Source organism: Bombus affinis, chromosome 3, assembly GCF_024516045.1.
Source record: "Bombus affinis isolate iyBomAffi1 chromosome 3, iyBomAffi1.2, whole genome shotgun sequence".
NCBI classification, from domain to species: domain Eukaryota; kingdom Metazoa; phylum Arthropoda; class Insecta; order Hymenoptera; family Apidae; genus Bombus; species Bombus affinis.
In genome coordinates this window covers 10,854,852-10,872,663 of record NC_066346.1, presented here as the reverse complement: position 1 = coordinate 10,872,663, position 17,812 = coordinate 10,854,852, and the positions used below count along the sequence as shown (strand labels likewise).

Here is a 17,812-nt window from a genome sequence, read left to right as displayed (position 1 = left end):
ATTTATTAACTATTTTCCAATTTTCAGCGAGCTAATTTTGGCTCAGCCGAAAGTGTCCTCGAAATCTTTCGAATGTACGATTTTTATAAATTTTGTAGATACCGTTGCTTTTTTAAAGGGAAATAAAATTCGTGAATATGCAAAATTGAACGAGATCCATGATAAAATTTGCAAAAGTTTTCCTACTGGTAGTTTCCAAGTAGGTTCTAGAAATGTTTACCGCTGATCGTGTTTCTGATTGGTCGAACTCCGATTCGGCTCCCATTGGTTAAAGGAAAAAGGTGGCATAAATGAGACGCGATGTGGATGTCTTCTGGAACGCGTAATCGCGGAACGACTGCGTAAAACAAAGCAATAACCGGAAATTGGATTTTTTATAAGTTTAAATAGAAATTCACGAAGGTCTCTGGCGGGAACGACGAGAAGAATAAATAAGATAGAGTATTCTGTGATATTATAATAACAAGTATGATAATATGTAATCGCGGATAAAATTAAGTGGACAGATAGTGAAAGTAAGCATCAATGAAGTTTAATTATTGAAATAGCACTAATGTTATATATCTAAGTTATATTTATTGTACATCCTTATAATACATATGGATTATTTAGTAAATTATTGAAATTAATATTTACATCTTTGTACAAATAAGCTGTATTTAACGAAACTTACTTATTTTCACTACCTGTTCACTTATTTCTTCTTTTTTCACTTATTGCTTTGAACAATAAGAATTTTGAATTATGTAGAGAAATTGTGTTATACACTTCGTTTATTTATAAACAGCATCAACATTGATAGAGATAATAAAAATTTAATGTAAGTTTAAATTATATATATAGTATACAGATAACCTGTTTAAAAAGAATGTACAATTTATTATAATTTTTATTTGTTACAAATATTTCATAATATAAAGATAAATAATTCAACAGAATAATAAATTAGTTTTCAATCATCAATACGTTTTTTTTTATTCGATACATTATAAGTCTCAGACAAGTTAGAATGCATTGAGGATTAGTGTACGATATATGTAATGGTATTATTAGATCTGTGTATATATATATATATATATATATATATATATCTTGTAGATCTTTATTTTGCCTTTCGTAACCTACCTATTCCTATTTCAGGTAAAAGTAACAGAAGAGGATGATGACTGGTAGGTGTGGCGATTATTGGTTGCCCCTATACACAAGACTCCACCTACCTGTACGCCTATTTCGGTTCTAAACTGGGATAGTATTTCCTCTAAACGAACAGGTATTTCATTATGGTAATGTATACAAATCAAACAAATATGTCATTCGATTCGAAGAATGGAGTATATTTTATGATAAATATTCATTGAACATTCTATATTTTTTAAAGGAGAATTGCAAAATATTTAAAGGTAGCAATATTATTGATTTAACTATTTTCTTTCTATATAACTATATTAATATAATTTTTACGATAGAACATACTTGGATATCTACAAAAATTAATCATGAATTGTTTTTTTAAATACCAAATGCTTAAGATATCAACAATAAATAATTAATAAAACTATGAAGAAATACTGCTACTATAAAGTAATTCGCAAACTTTTGAAAAATGTTGCATTGCTATATGAAACAATTCTTAAGGCTACAATAACAAATAATTGAAAAAACTATAGAGATATTGTTATTGTGCTAAAGAATAATTCATAAATTTTATAAAAACTCTCTATTACTATACTATACTGTGTGACATATGTATTATGGAAAATACACAACTGTATAAACTAAACAGTTTATCTGTTTCCTCCTTTTTACACACTTTTAATAATTAATAAATTGCGAATATTTATACTATTACTTTCGAGTAACGCGTTATTACTCATATATTTTTTCATATTATGCATATCCTCACTCTTTTAAATTCCCCATAAAGATTCCGAAATCTAATAATCGATAATTGTACTGACGATTATGAAAGTAGTAAGACAATTAAATCACATTTATATTTTTTCATGCAGTTACATCACTTTCATAATTACCGGTACAATCGATACACGCGATACAATTACCCTGCGCAAAAGAGATTTCCCAACTCTCAATTCCACTAAATCCTTCCCTTTAATCAACCCTGTCAATCCTATTGCAAATTCTGTCGAATAAGAAATCTTCAAAAACAAAATCGCCTAGTGGAGCCGATCGTGACAAGTATCACGAATCGAGTCGTTAAAGTGAGTCGTTGGTGAACTCTGCGAAAAGTATTTAGGTTGAGAGAGGGGTGAGAAAAAGGGGTGGCGTCGGTGGTGGAAGGTAAAGCTCGAAGGACGAGCGGAGGGTTGAGGAGCTATCGGGCGTGAATAATGCGCGGCGCCGTCCGTTCCTTGGTTCGATTCTGGCTCGGCTGGATGGATTGATAAAGATTAAAGGTAAAGGGAGGTGGCAGGGTCCAGGGGTGTTTTCGAGTTAGGCGACAGAAGTCAGCCAGCGAAACGAATCGGCCGCACGTATGGAGGGGGATGATGTCACATAGGGGCTCCCCCCAGCTTAAATACATACAGATGCAAGCTGGACTGATGCATCGAGTCTTGGGGTACAGTGACGTAGGTAACTGAGGATTTTTATCAAACTTTTAACTTCCACATGGATATGTATACATATTATACGCCGCGTCCCGTGAATATAATACCATCCTAAAATTGTAGTTTCTTATAGGCAGGACATGATCAGAAAATAATATATGAAACAAAATATTCTGTAAAATATCTTGTCAGGTTGGTTCTGCAGTTATGAAATAAGAAAAAAAAATTATTTATTTTACCATTTTACTAAAATTGACGATTATTTGATAGCTTTTATAGACATGAGACGCAATGTATTTCCTTTTTTCAAATGAAAACAGTGAAGTTTTTATATGCTTTAGTAACAAATGAACGAAAGTTTCATCTTTTGCGACTATTTCATTAAGAAGAAAAATCCTTCATCTACGCAATAATCGTTGTATAAAGAAAATTTGTATATTAGAATAGAAGGACACGTGTAAAAGAAGAGATCCTACCATTGTCTAGAAAAATCACAGGCAATGATTATTCCATTGAAAGGAGGAGAAAAGATCGTTTTCACCTATGCTTTCCCACAATGATCGTTACGCGAGGAAATTTCTATACATAAAAAGATACGTGTATAAAAAGAATTTCCCCGCTGTATTTAAAAGTCACGCTAGATGATGGGACTACTAAAATTCGTATAGAGCGCCCGCATATCTGCTATGATCGGTACCAGTAGCGACGAATTACATAATTTGATTTAACGTGTAAACCAAGTGAACGAAGCTGGTTCCTTAACGATCGCGTTACGATCGCACGAAGAATGGTGAACGGTGACCAAGGGTCGTTTTATCTCGCGATGGAACAAAGGAAATCGTTACTAGGACGTCGGGTATTCTCCGCGAGTCGTAATATCGAGGAAGCTGCGCGATGAAACGGCCATTTAAAATGAAATACAATTCTTACCGTCGTGAAGCGGCGTACCAACGGCGACACGACATTCCATCGACCTTCTAGAAAATGGATCTCATAAAAGACTTCTTTCTTTTTCGTTTTTCATTTCTTTCTTTTTTCTTTCTTTTTTTCGTCGCAGACTACTTTCGCAGATAGCGTCACTGGAGCAAGGAATCTTTTCTGTGCATGTTTTGGGTGGGATGTGAGAAAGTGTACGAAAGTAACGATATCGTTTTGAGAGTTTGATAGGAGGATAGTTTGTCTCTGAACTTTATCGATAAGGTTCTTCTTACATCTTTTATTTTTCGAAGGATTTGGGAATTGCTGGAATATCGGATCGATGTATTGGAAGTGAGAAATACCACCGTTTCAAAGTATTTTCCGTGTAACCTTTTTATTTTAATTGGTAATTAAATTATGAACAATGTAATGATAAATTTATAAGCAACCGTATATCGTGTGTGCTACAAATTAAAACCGTTATGAGACTCGTCATGATCGTCTATCGTGATTATACCGATAGAATTGGAAATGAATCTGAAAGCATATGTAGAAGTTATTTATTGCGAACGAGATAAAGATACTTATTGCAAGCATGTACTTCATACAGATCACCAAACAGTTAATTATTCATTATGTGTACGAATGACTCGCGATATTTTAAGAAATCATCTCTATTTATACCGCATACTAATTTTTTTTACTATATATATGCTTGTAATTAATATTTTGTAACTTCTACACGCGTTATTAGATTGGTCTGAAATTTTACCAATGTAATGGCAATTACGGCGCTAATGAAAATTTCAAAACGTTTCGTTTGACACGTACGATGTGCGCGTAAAAGCTTCGTACGACAAGTGTGTGAGAATACTTTCGCGAGCCAGTGTATCTCACTGTATGTAGGAACATCTCGTTGATACTTCAACGAAAGTATCGCGGGATTGTTCGACGCCAATGGAAACGGCTCGGCACGGATGACTCACGCGATTTCTCTCGCAGCCTCCTTTGCACGGTCCCGTATGGTAGTCATGTACAATGGAGAATAGTAAATGCAGTAAAGGTAACTCGAAAAGAAGAGGGCCGGTGGTGCAGGGCCAGCTTCCCCCTGTGAGCGAGTACCCGCGGGTCACGTGCCACGATTTTCACCCCCGTACGACCGATTGCCAGTCCGAGCGGATCCGGATCGCTCGTTCGAGACGATTTCGCACGGCAGGGTACGAATTTCCTTCGATAAAACCGTATAATGATCGTGTTCGTTCACTTTTAACGCTAGAACTATCGGTGACAAAAGTAGAAGATATAATACGAATGGCAGAACAAGCTTCTATCCATAGATTTTAGAAAAAGTCATTAAAACTTCCCCAAATATATCGTTCTATATTTGTAGTTTCTATAAAAAAGTATAAACTGTATCGGGAAGAAAATTTTGCTGTATTTTAGACAAAGTCGATTCGAACGTATCTTTGTATATTTATAAAGATTCTTTGAAAAAATTGTGAACTATACCGGGAGTAGAATAAGTTTGTATCCTTATGTTTTGGAAAAATCATTCGAATTTACAAGCAACAGATTCTCAGTATTTTCACACTACGTAGGTACCGTGTATTCGTGTGCCATAGCAAGTTTCATTAATTGAGAACATCGTTACGATCTTCCTCTGCTACGCGTTTCGCTGTAATTTACACGCGTTTCGAGCTTCTGCTGGAATAAAGTTATTATCCCTGTTCGGTGTTCTCGCAAGTGACATTATCCACCGTCAAAAATTGTGAATCAACGCAACCACTAACAAATAACACGAACAACATATTTGCACGAATTATTCAGTAACAAAATATATATTTAATTTCAAACGATTTCCACTAACATGTGGTCAAATTAAACAAAAATTCTAAAACTTTCTAGATCCGCAACAGAAACCCCATGGCAATCAAATTTCTCATTTCAACAAGCCAGCGATAGTTCCTATCGTCAAATCTATTAGGCTCAAACGAGAACTGGTATCTGATGAATTTTTGTGGTTCAAACGCGGTGGAAGTAGCGGCGCGCGGTTCGCGTCAGCAATTAACCGTTACAAGCGTCTCCGGCGAGGAGGATCTTTAATTAAACAATTACGGTTAAATCGAGCGGAATTTCCAACGTTGAACCCGCATGCTCGTTAAAGAACGATACGTGTGTTCTACCTACGGCTGAAGGTGGCTCTGTGAGAAGTAAGCAGCGCGTGCAACCTTTGATCAGGTACCACGTGGACCCACATATTTCAATCCAGGGAATTGTGAGTCACGACAAGAGGCCGAATTTAGATCCGTGATAAAGAAGGATTCTATCGGAGACTGTCGCCGGTTAATTCTTCTAAGGCCATTCTCTGCTTTTAACGTGAATTGACGTGTTCAATCAGCGGCCAACCAACCATTCCTCGTACCTTGAACGATCCCTTAGAAAAGGAAACCGGAAGATACACGTCTCCCACGATAAATAGTATTCTCTTTCGTTAACACGTGCACTACCATGCGAATTTTATATATCGTTGATAGAGCGCAGATGTTTGTATATTTTTAAACAATTTAAGATTACAAAATGTAATATGCAGAAATATATGAAGTATTTAAAGTGGAATATTTATTACGATATTTTACGGATCAAAGAAATTTCTATTAAATTCCATTTGTTTAATCATGTTTGTAAAAGTCTAAAATTGCGTGAACATCGATCGTGCACTGTTAAATAAAATTGTTAATATATCAATGGACGTTACATATCGTCATTCGATTGTCGATTTGATAATTTTTATTTATGCGAATGGTCTCACCTTAGTGGAGTTTCGGTTTACCGATAGCACTATCGTTTTTTACTTGATTTCCTTCGCCGGCCACAACATCCTTTCATCAGTTCTCTTATTTTAACCGGGCAACTCGATCTTACGTCCACGTTCCGTTTTTATCGCATTTACGAGCATAAAGATGCTTTCAGATCTCTTCTCGTCAAGATCCTAATTTATCCGCGTAGCCGAACGTAATTAACGATTGCGTTTTTATCTCAATCTTAATACGTTTTTGCAATTTTGATCGGTAAAAGGATTATCAAATTAAAAGAACTTGAACGGTGTATTACTTCAAAGAAACGTGAAAATAGGAAGAATTTTTGAGTAATTTATCGTCTGTACGTTCTTTGTAAAATTCTTCCTATATTCTTCCAATATAATCCTCCCTTCTACAATAATAAATTTTACGTTTTAAAATACCAATACGCAATAAGGTAGGAAAATGAAATATTCTAACGTCGTTAATAAATGTAAAAGCAACAAATTCCTCGATCTCTCTCGATATTTAATAAATATTCGAAGGCAGAATAGAAGACTCCGATACTTAATAAAGTTAAAAAATCGAATATCGTAATATACTGAAGAAATGTGAAAGTACAAAATTTTCTTATTTAATACACGCTCGTACGTTGCTGATAAAGTTCTTCCAATATCTTTTCCATATTGTTCGTGACTTTTCTCGACCCTCTCCTTCAAAAATTCTTCGAGGAAATGAAGATGAGGTAAACTGATAAATCAATCGATGACTCTCCGATGAAAAGCGTGCATTAGTAATCGAGGAATGTATATGAACGTTCGAGGAGTTGGTTTATTCGCTTTGGATACAAAATATCAAAAGGTACAGCCCCCTCGAACGCACTTAAGTTTGCCGACAGATATTGATTTTCGTGAGGTCAAACACGAGCCAATGGTGAGTCCGAATCCACCGCGACCGACGACTTGCACAGGACTCATTGTCGTGCGTATTTATCGTCGTGCTATTGCGGAAATCCATTATTTCGCGAATCAGAGTGAATAACTTCACTCGACTATTCTCGTTCCAGTTTTACGAAACTGTAACTACGAAGAGTTTATTTAAAGTAACTCGTAAATGAGGTTCGAGTAGCGAAGTAATTCGTACGTCGAAGTAAAATTTAAAAACTCGATGATTTTTATAATATATTATGAAATTTCTTATAACATTGCTGAAAGTGAGAAAAAGGTTTGTCGAAATGGAACGTCTCTCTGTTAAAGATCTTATTTACTTGTATAATTTTTTAACAGGGAGAGGATTCATTTTATTTGAAACAAAATAGTTTTGATTAAGAAAAGAGTATTTATATAAGTATAAAAAAATTCTTCTTTCGAAATTCCATATTTTTTCGCAAAATCCATGAGATGTATAACCATCCCATATATCAAACGTTTACCAACGATCCTCCTAAATCGCATCCCATCTTCTCTTGCCAGAGGTCCATCTTGCGGATCCTCGTTCTCAAACACCTCATTGACTTTCAACTCAAAATTTCACTCTCCACAAATTCTACCACGTGATTTATCTGAAAAATCTATTTGCAAATCACATCCATCATCTTCGTGATTCCAACTCTATCCTTTTTGTGAAATTTCTATAAAAATAGCGTCGTCAATCGTAATACGCTTAGATCCCAGCTACGTCGATTTTACACTGCAATTTTACTACGATTTTAACGTTCTGTCAGTTTTCTTATTCATCGAAAATTAATGCTACGAGTATAAAAAACGTTTTCTTCCTTTCAGAAGTATTTTCAGCGAATGAACTTTCTAAGTTAACAGAATCTTAAGCCGAATCTTTCGAAATGTTTGCACGACGCTTGGCTATCTCAAATTTTTAATTAGACAACTTCTACTCCTCTTGGTGAATGCTTTAACCTCGCGAGCTATCCGACACTTCATATTTGAACGTATCAATAGGCAAAATAAACAGCGGAAACGAAAATGATGTAAATTATTCAAATTTTATATCTTCTACAATAGAACCAAATTACATATGCATTTAACGATTGCTAGCAATATTCCTTATTGGAATATATATTCTTTAAACAATCTGCACAAGTATTTATCGTAAAATTTATAGTAGAAAGAACTATTGTAACGTGATTCGAGTCTTAAAGGGTTAAAGAAAAGGGACAAAGCGAAAGAAAGAAAGAAAGGGAAAGGAATAGTAATTGAGCGTACCTGTAGGCGAAGAGAACGCGACAGAGAGGGTAAGCAAAGGGGGAGAGGAAAAGCGGCAGGAGGGTGGTCGACGATGCTCTCTCAGTCAAACACGGGGAAAAAATACAGGGCAACCGAATGAATGAATGGCTTCCAATCTGTTCCATCCCTTTGTTGAAGCGGCTCGTGCCGCGTGTGCAAATCTACCCTTCTCCCCATTTTCTCTCCTTCTCTTTCTCACACAGACATTCCTTTTCTCTTGCTCGTGCATAGTCTTCTCTGTCCACCCTTCCCCTCTTGCGAGCACACGCCTCACACCTGAGCACAATGGGATCCCGATTTCACCCTCGTGCACCACCTTCCCATCAAGCGTGTTTAAATACTGACGTGCGCCGTAATATGTGCGTCTGAGCATGCCCAGTTTGTCTGCCTGTCTCCTGTATATACGTATACACGTGTATGCGATTGTATGCGAGTTTCACCCTCTCGTTGGGCCATGTAACCCCCCAGTCACGTCGCCAACCATCCCCCTTTTTCCTTCGTTCATTCGACTCGCCTTCGATTTCACGTGACCGTAAACGGTCGAATGTGTGTCGGAATATGACTTTTGCCTGTACCGTGATCATTGATTATCGGATTTCATCTTCCGTGGTTTCCTTCTTCTCTTCTGTTTTAATCTCTCGTCAATGAAGTTTCTTTCGTTCGCTCGGTGGTTTTTTGGTTGTGGACCGTGGTCCATTTAATTCATAGACTGTACTTCGGGTTTTTATATTTCGCGTTTCTGGAGAATTTGAAAGTACGGAAAATTGCGCAGAACGTACGTAGGATGGAAAGATATATGAGACATCGAAATGGTCAAGTTAGATTGCAATCGCCGCAAGAATTTAACTTCAACTTATCGGCTCGTTCTACAATTTCCGTTCTGTCTGTCGCGGCACGTGAGAAAAGGAAATATGCAGTCGCCAGCTACCGCAAGAATTTCACTTATCGTTCGATTCTACGATCTTAGAAATTGAGGTAATTAGAAATTACAATCGCTACAGCAATTCAATCTCCACTCGTATAATTCTACGATCTTCGTTCTACTATTACACGCAATAGGGGAGCTTCTGATCTCTCCGAGATATAAATACACGCGAGTAAATCTACTCGTTTACACAAAAGTTGTGAAACGGGAAGAAAAATCGTAGCCATGACCACCGAAAGAAAAAACAAATCGATATTCGATTTCATCGATCACGAGTCTAGAAAATCACGAAATTAAGAAACAGAAAAGACAACACCGAAAATCCATCCACGTAACAAACCATATAATCCATTCACAGACCAAAACAGATTAATTCGGCTTTTACAAATTTTACACAACTTGTGCTTCCAGTTTCGCAGAGTCAATTGATCAATGGCAAACGGTTCGTATAAAACCGAAAGGAAGATCCTGATCGTAATCGCTGTAAAAAGCCTTCAAATCCAATTTCATCGATCATCAAGCTCGTGACAAAAGTGGCTGGTAATTAAAAGAAAGAAGAGAAAAGGACCATTTCGATTCAGCTCGATACCGAATAGGTGAACGAGCGCGCATATTAAAAGCCTTTTAACGTAACCGACTGTATTCAGGGTACTTTGGAGGCAGGGTTGAAACCACCCCAGTCGGATTCACCCTCCTGGCACAGTCCAAGCTCTACGTGCGCCGATTCGTATGTACCTACGTGTTTAGGGAATAGAGAAACACCACGTAGGGGGATGAAGGATAGAGGAAGAACCAAAATGGATGTTTGGGGGTAGGTGGAGGAGGGGACAGGGTGAATCAGGAGGAGTATGGGATAGGGAGGGATAGGTTATGTTCTTTCCGCCTGCATAGCCATCTATTCAAGTTATTGCATTACTGGCTTAGCTTTGCTACCCCGTAGCTCGTGCACGATGCGCAGCCACCCCATCGTCCATATCCAATATCCATCGACACCGCGGCTGCATTTTGCAGCGCGCACCTTCCCAGAACACGTAACCGCAATCCCTTTAACCTTTTGTTTGCCGATTCGATGCCACGCTCGATTCGACGGATTGCTGATTTTATGGCGCAATTGAAAAATGCAACGAAATGTTTTTTCATACAGGGGCCAGTTAGTTCGTAAATATTGGAATTCCTCACATTTTTTTTTTTTTTTTGTTTTTTTATTTGTCTTTTTTCATTTCTCAGATATTCTTATTTATAGTATTCTATGGTGACAAGCGAACGGTCTATAAAATTGGAATTTACAGAATCAAGCTATGTATTTTAAATATTCGTATCACTGTAGACAAGAAGGTGAGTTTAGGTTGTCGTTGATGAACATCGAAAGTTTGAGTGGCTTTCGGCCATGAAAAGACACGTCTATCGCTTTACACGGTAAAAGTATTTGTAATATACGTTTTTACGTCAGATTGTAAAAAATTGTGGCTCGTTAACAATTGTAAGAGAAACTCTCGTACGCGTTTACCAGTTCGAGAACTATTAATTCTGGTTGTCGAAAGAATGGTTTATGCGGACGCATGTTGCCGATGAATAGGAGCGATAATTCAATTTATTATCAGGGCTGATTTGACAAACGCGGCGGATCGAAAAATCGGAACGTTCGCTGAGATACAACCACGGCCCCGTGAAATATCTGTCAAATATCTATCTCTTGGACGTGAGTGCAAGCATAAATTATTTCTGTAAACAGTAGTCTGCCTGCGAATGCACATGCACGCGGTCGTATTTCATTACGCGAAACGTGGGCTGCGTGTCGCGCACCTGAGACACGTGCCATTTCACGTCGCGAATGAAACTTGTACCAGAAGATCTGTACAAGACGTTTCGGACAAAATTATCGATTCACGAAACTATGAGCTTCTACGTTTATCGATATACAAAAGTATAGGACATTAAAAAAACATAGGAGCAACGGAAGAATAACAGTAAAAGTAAAACAGACATCGAATTATCTTGGTTTCTTGCGATATTACATTTTCCAGTTAGACGACGTAAAGATGTTAGATGTGTCAATAACACTGCACCTTTCTCACACAGAATTGCAATTTTCACGCAAATTCTCGTTCGATAAAACTACGAAGAAAAGGCATATAAGGAGCAAGAAGAAGAAAAAGAAAGAAAAGTCTTTCAATCCGTCAAATTTTGTTATAAACGTCTAAGAAATCGTATGATTTTCCAATTTTATTAAACTTCGCTTTACTAAATCGATTATAAATACCATTTAACTAGCACGTAAATTTAGTATTAAATATGTTACATTTAATCGGATGTAGAATTTAAACACAACGCGGATTTAGCATCAAATCCGTTGAAGCTATTCGTATTTGCAATATTGAAATAATTTTAACAGACTATTGTAATACTACTAGCGGAATATTAAATGAATTAAAGCTGCGCAGCCGATTCAGCAGACATACAACGGTACAAAGGAAATAATATTAATCACGATAATGAACAGCGAGTCTGTGTATATAAATGATTGAATTAGAAGCAGTATCGATGTTGCATGAGTTCCATGGTTCCATGATTCGGCCGGTGGCGTTGCAGGACGTATCGATAGATGCCACATGTGGGAGGAAATACGATAAAATTACCGGAGGAACAGCGATAGAGCAGCGCGTCACGAGGAAATCCAGGTTTATCGCGATACGCGTAGCCACGATTCGTCACGTATCGACGAAAAATCTATTTTGCGACAAGGGGCTTTCGTCGAACGCGATAAAACACGGCCGATGTGTCCATTGTAACGAGGCTAATGGACAGATTTATGGTCACTTCGCACCTCGTTTACGCGCCCTTCCAATTACCGGCGTTTCGAACACCTTTAAACTACTGTAAAACCTCTACCCTCGACACACTGATTTCCAACACGTGATCATTTCGTCGATTTTTCTCAATTTCTAACTCTCCGCTGGTATCATTACGATTAAATTACTTTATCTTGGAATTTTTTATTGTTTCTGTTCTTCTATTGCATCTTCTATCTCTCCATTCGCAGTGAATGGAATTGAGTTTCTTTTCATTTATAAGCTTCCAACGAGACACTTTTTTTTTTTTTTGTTCGTTTTTACGTTTTCGATGAGTTGATTCTCTTTCTCTTTCTTTCCTTTTTTTTTTTTTTTTATTAATTTAATTTTCGAGTTTGTGAGCGTATAAGAATGTGTGAATGGACAGCGAAGTACAGACGACCCAATTTGTTTGCCTGTTAAAACGAAATTTCGAAACGTCAACGTGATGGCTCCGATAAAACGGAATTAACACGCGTGAAACAGGTTCCGTGTGTCTACGTCCGAGCTAACAGAGCGCGACCTGGATAATTTTGATATGTCGACGAAGTATCGATGAAACGCCGACGATAAATCAACGGTGGCTGATGATTACCTACGTACTGGGAAATTCGTTTCAACGATATTAATTCCTCAATACAGAAAGCTTAGAGATTAGCAACGAAGAATTAACCGAGCGACTGTGTTTTCGAGTTTCGTTTCATTTTTTTTTTTTTTCCACCTTATCGAAAATCAGCTAGCGAAATCATAACGTAAGAGATACGCGAACGAAATTTTACAAATAAATACAAGGAAAAACCACAAGGAAGAATCACCATCGATCATACGTCCACTTTTTACACGAAAACAATTTTAAAATTTTCCTAAACTGTTACTGTCACCGCTCACGCAACTTTTCTATATTTATTTTATTATTATTTTTTTTTCATATTATTCTCTTGATCTTTGACGAGTTAGAAAAAAAAGAACTAAAGACACGATTCCTCGACCAATTTCCTATTCCTTGGTCCAATCGTCGTTTAAACGGGGGCAGAGTGGGTGCCCCGAAGAGGAGGCACGTGGTATAGGTGGGAGAGCGAGATTTCCTCGTGGGAACTAGCTGTGCCACTCTAGGTCGAATTTATCGATGAGTCACGCGTGCGATCTCGCGACGCCGCCACGTTTTTGCAGAATCGTTCCGCCTAAGGGGAACTCGCGGTAGCGGCGGCCCTTTTGCAAGCAGCGCATACGTACCTAGTCTATAAAATCTGGCCCGCATAAGGGGCACCTAAGCAGCGAGCAAAGAGAGAGAAGAAGAGAAAAGAGAGGAAGGTGAGCAGCTCTCTGTGGACCCCCGGGCTGTCGCCCATATGGCGAACATCGTTATTGCCGCGTCGAGTCCATAGGTAAACTACGCCAGCAAGCACACACTTCTGTACTTTTTGTCTCGAAGAGAAAGAGAGAATATCGTTTGTGCTGTCCCACGTTTGTGGCTCCACCTTCCCCATGGAACACGATCTGCCGTTACAGGAACTCTGACCTGCAACATTCGGCTCGACGTGGTGCTGATGAGAGCAGAACATCGATTTCCAAATGGTTGGTCCATCAATAGGTCACGTAGTTACGTTAACTGAGATTTTTGTCACGACCCTAGAATTTCTTAATTTCAATCTCGCTTTCGTTTTAACGAGTAAAAAATTCTTGCCATGTTTCAAGGTGTTTCAGATAAAATTAATGGGGCAGGTCACGTACAGGTAGCGGTAACAATCTCGTCACATTCTCTACGAACTGTGAAAATATCTTTTAACGTTAGAAAGCTCGGGTCGTGGATGGTCGAAAAAAGGGACCCGTCTTCAAATTTTCATATTTCAATTTTGTTCCCGTTTTAGCAAGCAAACAGGATTCTTCGCTGTAAGAAGAGATTTAACGTAAAATTGAAATATGCGAAGATATTCCTTAATGTTAGGGAAACATAATTGCGTCGAAAATGATGATCGAAAGCAAGATCAAGATATAAAATAGTATAGAATAATTTAGCTGTTTATCGGGAAAATTTTACTCGTCTAAAATCATTCAACGGATAATCGAAATCCGATTTAGCTAAACATCGCACGAGTGGATGGCGAAAAATTATCGTCTTCGAAAGTTTGAGGAGCCCCGAAGCAGATCAAAAACTCCCTCCCTTTTCAGAGACTCTTTCCTAAAGTACAGGTAGCTAAGTAAACATTTGGAATGTTTGAGAGTGGAATTTTCCTCAACGAATGACTTACTTGCGTTACGCGTAATATACAGAAAATTTTGTAGCCAATGGAACAGAGTAAAGTGATATTACGCGAAAAGAGAAGAGAATAAAATCTTTTTAAGATTTTTATAAAGTTAATCTTAACGCTGGAATTATCAAATCGATCGAAAAGACTGATATTAATTTTCCTGGTAGTATTAATGTTTAGACTTATTGAAAAATATCATTACATAATTAATTACGTATAATATATTTAGGCTCGTTTTAAAGATCGATAAATTAGCATTAAATATTTACTTGGTATGTACATATTGTGTATGCGTTTGATTATTTTTCGATTAAAAAATGTTGTATAAATTTCGACCGAAAAATACCTGGAGAACAGGGATCCGACGTGATTTTTGCGATGTTTTTACTGCAAAAATCGAAGATCATCGAGTTAGGTTTACAAAGGGTTGCTTCAAACAAATTCCATTCAAAAGAGAAACTATCATATTCCAAAGCCAAGCAATCACTATTAAATTACGCTCACGTTCCCCAACATGAAATCTCCCATCGATAAGACCTCCAGCTTCCTCTTCGCTGTTCTCATCAGAAAACTTTTTGCCCTATACGGGTGTCGAGACGATCCTTCTTCTATCGCGATTCGTCTTTGCTTCTGACAGCAAAAACTCAGGCGAATTCGATATCTCGTATCGTTAAGAAGCCGATCAAGCCTCTGTATAGCGACTGTAAAGGCGTACAGTAAAGGGTTGAAGTTGGTACGCGGAATTGTCGAAACAAAAGCAAGAAAACGGCTGCCCCATGGGCGTGAACCGAGGTCGAGTTGTTAATATGTCACGCTTTATGGGCCGACAGGTTATACAGAGTAACCTGGACACGCGGCTGCATGTAGCTACGGTAAGCCTGTTTCTTAAAGCTTTCAAAGTATAGCGATAGGGAGAGGAATTTGCTCGGATCCTGAGATGCTGTGAAATTTGTATCATACTTTAAATGGATTGCCGGGGTAAAAAGTAAAAATAGGAGGTCGGAATTTTATTTTAAAAATTAAGCGAAATATCTTGAGAATCTCTCCGAAGCAGTGACAACGTTAAGATTTTAGAATTTTGTAGGTGAATCGCTAAAGTATTGGCGAAAAGACTTCTTAGTTGAGTGTAGAAATACTGTGACGTTTGTACATTGATATAAATTAGAAAAATTGGAAATACCGTTCGAGAAGGATATTGGGATTTTTCTTGGCTTCCAATTTTCTTCCAAGCTTTCATAATTCCAAAGCGAAAATTCCCAACCAGCCTTTCGTATACCACTGCAATTTTCCAAATAGTTCCATCCAACGCAATATTTATGACTGCACCGCGGATTTTTATATAAATCAGTATCTCTTATAGGACTAATTAAACAAATGGAATCCAAGTAGGAGTTTATTTAATCCATTGAATATTATTATCTTGTCCCAAAAGTTCTTCCGTTTCGTAAGGAAATAATGCACGGCATTTTTTGTTTCTTATTATTTCATTGAATTATGTATGATCCATTTGTTACACCAGAACAAACGCACATTTCTTTCAATGGAATAAAATGGATGAAACATAATTCAATAAAATAATGTGAAACAAGAAATGTTATTATTGTTTCCTTACAAAACGAAGGAAACTTCGAGACAATCTAATATATTAAGTATTTCACACACGTGTATTCTATGTAATTTTGCAATTCAAAATTTCTTATTATACAGATGCATAGAAATCCGTAGCTTATTTATGATCTACAAACTATCCTCCATCTTATAAAGTTCAATTTATCATTTATTGCATAGAAATCCGTATCTTATTTATGACCTACAAACTATTCTCCATCTTGTAAACCTCAATTCATCTTTTATTTAACTTTCAAAAGATATACTTGCGTTTTAACTGAATTGCCTTACTTAGTATCTGGATATAATCGTTTTTATCGACAGGATTCCTACAATGAGGGTAAACAGCTCCTCCGTGTTGTCGATTGGCTCAAGGGAAACCTGCGGTAGCCAGTACTAGTGCCTATCTTATTTTGCAAGCGGCACTCTCAGGGTAAACAGAAATTCGAACGTAACAAATATTTGCTCCGCTTGCCCTGGTTATATTATACCGCCTGACTGCTTAACTTTGTTCGTGCTCGGACATACTAGCCGTGACTTATCCAGCACGCGTATTAAAAACCTTGGAACTTTCGTTATATCGTCACGATAAGGGGTATTAGTTCACGTCGTGATTATTGATTGCAACATTCTGACTCTGACGTGTTCTTTTCTCAGCCATGGTTAATCATGGTTGGTTGAATGTTGCATGTAATTGATGGATATACTGTTGCAATTTCAGAAGACGATACTATAATTGGGACGCTGATTGTCTTTTTTATCTTTCCGTGTAAGATGATGTAGTGTTTTCATTGTAAAACAATACGAAGCTCGAGTATTGCAATGCGAAACGACGAAGCAAAGAATGGCTGATATACGTGTAATTAGTTTGCGAATGTTTATGCAAATTCGCGGAAATATTTTACAGAGCATTTTTATTAATTAAAGAAATGGAACTTATGTATCGTCATCAACATTATAACAGATAGCTATATCTTGAGTTTTAATTGAAGGAGATTAAATGAATAGAAGAATTCGGCCATTAAATTGGAAAAATTTGGACATTGGAAAAATGTCGACGCAACGATTCCAATAGTTTGACGAATGACTTAAGTCGATGTTTTATGAGAATGTTTAATAGGAAGGAACGCTTTTAAAGATTAGAAGAATCTTGAGAGAAAAAATGAAGAGTCGTTGATTTTTCTCTTTCATCTTAAAAAGCAAAGTTTGATGAATCGATTATTTATCAAATATAAGATTAATAGACAGTATACTGAAAATGTTTAAAATTGTTCTGCTGTGAAGTGTAAAAAGCACGTCTAATTATTCTTTCCATATAGTCGCTTGGAAGGTAAGAAACACGTGAAGCTAAGGAAGACAGATCTATCCTCTCGCTTTATTCTTCCTCTTCTGTCCTTCTCTTTCAGTTTATTTCTTCTCGGGTTTTTCTTCTACGTTTTTCTTCAAGATTCTTCCTTCTCCCTTTTGCTTTTCTCGTTAAACGGAATTCTTCTCGTAACGCGAAGCTAGTTCAAATTCTTGGAATCCTTGATCGAAAGGTTTGTTCACTTGCATGGTTTCACAGTTGACGTTTTCCCTTCTTATTTGGCAGTTACTGCACTAGCATATAATTACAGAAATTGAAACTCGATATTTAATTAAGATATTTGCACGTTAGGTACATTTTCTTCATCTTTGCA

The 17,812-nt window shown here is 37.1% G+C and overlaps 1 long non-coding RNA gene across 1 annotated transcript; it reads left to right on the top strand.

Annotated features, from left to right (window-relative positions):
• Positions 1-77: 77 nt before the first annotated feature.
• Positions 78-1,780, top strand: LOC126914859 (uncharacterized). Its single transcript, XR_007709879.1, has 2 exons — positions 78-466; positions 1,141-1,780. It is a non-coding gene; the product is annotated as an uncharacterized LOC126914859 (long non-coding RNA).
• The last annotated feature ends 16,032 nt before the right edge of the window (positions 1,781-17,812 follow it).